Below are 3971 nucleotides of genomic sequence, written 5' to 3'. Positions count from 1 at the left end.
ACCCTTCTCCACTGTTGGTGGGAGTGTAGACTGGTACAACCACTATAGAAATCAGTGTGGAGGTTTCTCAGAAAATTAAGATTTGAAGTCCCATTGAACCCAGCTATTCCACTCTGTGTATTTTTTTCAAAAGAAATTAAAAGTTCATACCACAGAGATTATGTGCACTTATATTTATAGCAACAAAATTTGTCATAGGCATATCTTGGAAACAACCCAAATGCACATCAACTGAAAAATGAATAAATAAGATATTGTATTTTCATCCAATGGAGTATTATTCAATTGTAAAATACAATAAATTTGGGGATTTTATCAGTAAATGGATGCAATTAGAGACCATACTCAAGTGAAATAAATGAGACCAGCTTGTACAATCATTTTATTGTCTCACTAGTGTAAAAACTTTAAGGAACAAATAAAATTTTAGAGTACTATTGATACTGTGAAAACTGTATGAATCTGTTCAAAAAGAGGGAATTATTGAGGTGAGGAGAAGGACAGGAGAGTGGGGGAGAGGGAAAAAGGGATATATCAATCTCTGTATGAAGGATGGCTTGGATAACTGTGCTTTAGATCTCTACTTTTCTATGTAAAGGAGCATTTAATGTGTGTTTTTTTTTCTCTTTCATATTGTTGTCTCTTTCTCTTTTCTTAATTTCTTATAATTTTTTTCCAATCTTGCTTGCATGTATCTGGTAATCTAAGCAACTAAGTTGAAGACAACACTTTGCAGTACAACAAATATGGTTGAATTCATATTATTTTGTTTAGTGAATTTCTGTATCATTTCTAGTGTCTGTTGCTATTTCGTATTCTCTTTAAAAAATAAAAAAGAGTTGGTTCTTTGAAAGATCAAAAATTAACAAACCCTTAGCCAACCTTATCAAAAAATGAAAGAAAAGACTAAAATTTATGTATTAGGAATAAAAAGAGTTAAGTCACAATGAATACTGAGGAATTCCAAAAGATTACCAATGCCTACTTTAAGAAACTTTAATAAAATGACAAGCATAGAAGAGATAGAAATTAAAATAGAAACAATGTTCCCAAAGTAATTCTTGCAAGCAAATATTACCTTTATATTAAAATCAAAAAAGGACCCAAGCAAAAAAGAGAAAGAGAAATTCAGGCCAATCTCCCTACTAGACATAGATGCCAAAATCCTCAAATAGATACTGTCAAACACAATGCATCAAATCATTGAGAAGATTATACACCATGGTCAAGTAGGACTCATCCCAGGAATATAGAATGGATCAACAAACATAAATCAATAAAGGTAATATATCATATTAACAGAGCAAAAGAACAAATCATATGATCAACTCAATAAGTGCAGTAAAAGAATTGACAAAATTAAACACCCATTCACATAAACCTACAGAGAAATGGACTAGACTATCATTATTTCAAACTAATAAGCGTCACTTATAGTAATGCAACACCCAACATTATTCTAAATGGACAAAAACTGAAATCTTTCTCCCAAAAATATGAAACAAGATAAAGATGTCCAATATCACCACTCCTATTTAAAATAGTTCTGGAAACATTAGCTAGAATAATTAGACAAGAAAATGAAATAAAAGGAATAAAGACAGGAAAGGAAGAAGTTAAATATCTTTATTTGCATAGGACATGCTACTCTACTTAGAAGACACAAAACTTTGAAAAGACTGCATATGATTCAATAATCATATGCAGTTGCATGTCTGGATTCAAAGTCAATACATAAGAAGTAATTGCATTTCTGTACACAAATGGCAAACTCATTTTTCAGATGCTCATTTTCAAATTGGGTCTTTAAAATTTGAAAGTCTGATTTATATCATCTCTGTTCTAGATATTAGTTATTTTCTGAAGAACAACTGGCTAAGAAGTTTTGCTACTCTGTGGATTGACTTTTCAAAGAAAAATTAGGAAAGGCAAACCATTTACAATAGCATAAAATAATATATAATAAAGTACCTACCAAAGGAAGTAAGAGACCTCTATCCTGAAGAACTACAGTATTGTGAGAAGTAGATCAAAGATAATAAAAGAAAATGGAAAGATAACTTTAGTTTTGCTTAGCAAGAACCAACATAGGTATATTCTCAAAATTGCTACAGTTATATTACAATCTTAATCAAAATTCTAACAAAATAGCTCACAGAAATAAGCAAGATAATCATAGAATTCATTTGGAATCAAAAGAGACCTGGAATAGCAAAAACAATTATGGCTAACAAAGACAAAGCAGGGGGCATCATAATATCTGGCTTGGAATTATACTAAAAAGTTAATATAACAACAACAACAAACCCAGCATGGTACTGTCCAAAAAGACAATCTGAGGTTCAGTGAAGCATATTAGAAGATATCAAAACACCTTCAAACACATTCAGCCATTTTGTCTTAGACAAAGAGTCAAACACATTTTGGAAGAAAGCCTCTTTAATAAGCTGGAGACACGGGGTAGCAGTGGTGAGTGACCCAGCGGCAGAGAACAATCCTGCAGAAATGTCTGTCTATCTCTTCAAGATTTGAAGGTAGACAAAATAATTCAAGCTCACACTGCCTTTTCTGCAAACCCTGACAACCCAAAACTTCTGTCAGAAGCTTCTGCTCCCATCTCACAGGATGGAAATCTCTATCTCAAACTGTATCCAGAGCTTTCTCAGTACATGGGCTTGAGTTTACATGAAGAAGAAGTATGTGCCATGATCCCTGGAGACCTGTTCAGGGCAGTTGGTAGCAAGACCTTCCAGCATGAACTATATGATGGCTCCTGTAACAGAGAATGTTAGTGGAATTCATAGAGCAGAAGTAAAACAAGGGATTCATGAAGTCATTTTGTGTGAGTATCAAGATGGAAAAATTTGGCTCAGGCTTAAATTGGTAGATAATGGTATATTTGCTCTGGTAGTCCAGACTAATTCTCCAGCCTCTTTGGTTGATCTGAGATTTGGAGGTCAAGTGCTCCAGATCAGTGGTGAGAGGTGTGCAGGCTGGAGTTCTGACAAAGCACACAAGGTGCTCAAACAGGCTTTTGGAGAGAACATTACCATGACGATTCATGACAGGCCCTTTGAATGGACAATTACTATGCACAAGGATGGACATGATGGTTTTATCTTCAAAACTGGAAAAATAACATCCCATAGTGAAAGATAGTTCTGCTGCCAGAAATGGCCTTTTGACTGAACATAACATTTGTGAAATCAATGGGTAGAATGTCATTGGATTGAAGGATTCTCAAATAGCAGACATTTAATGTCTGGGACTACAGTCACCAGAAGAATCATACCTACTTTTATCTTTGAACATATCATTAAATGGATGGCACCAAGCATTACAACATGCCTGATAGAACACACCATTCCTGAGGTAGAGACACAGCTGAACTTCTCCAATTTCTCACATTGGCCACTTCTGCCACACGCACATGGAGCTTTCCTGGAGCCAAGGAACATATGCTGCATGTCGACCTTCCTGTCTTACATCATGCCTCGGAATCTTAACTGTTGCATCTGATGCCATCTTCAGATTTCAAGATAGTTATAGGCCTTATCATGGTTTTACACGTATGAAACTTTCAGAAGATTTATTGACTTTCCAGTCTCTCTCCTGGAAACTGAATGCTTTATAAACCATTGTGCTTAGGATGGTAGATGCAGGCTTGGCTTTATGTAGGAACCAGTCGTGTTTTCTTAGGTAATGCATAGGGCTGTTCAGATTACTTTAGTTCTCTGGTGTCTTTGCATTTTCCACATGGTAACATAGTATAGTTATTCCAATGTATTTGAGTTCTCTGTATATAAAACACTGATTAAGTTACACCAGTTTCATTCTGTATAAGCATTATACAATGTGTGCAGGTTGCAAGAGATTATGATTGTCTTTAAATTTTAACTACCTTCACTTAATATGCATGACTGTTGCCTTAACTATGTTAAGCATCTAGAATAAAAGCCAAACTATAATGA

At 34.6% G+C, this 3971-nt stretch overlaps 1 pseudogene; it reads left to right on the top strand.

Annotated features, from left to right (window-relative positions):
* Positions 1–1221: 1221 nt before the first annotated feature.
* On the top strand, positions 1222–3519 carry LOC101575586 (annotated as a pseudogene).
* Positions 3520–3971: the final 452 nt, after the last annotated feature.

The sequence above is a fragment of the Octodon degus genome, unplaced genomic scaffold (genome assembly GCF_000260255.1).
Source record: "Octodon degus isolate 3935 unplaced genomic scaffold, OctDeg1.0 scaffold00059, whole genome shotgun sequence".
Lineage (NCBI taxonomy): Eukaryota > Metazoa > Chordata > Mammalia > Rodentia > Octodontidae > Octodon > Octodon degus.
The sequence above is the reverse complement of the archived record's forward strand: the minus strand, read 5'-3'. Positions and strand labels throughout refer to the sequence as shown.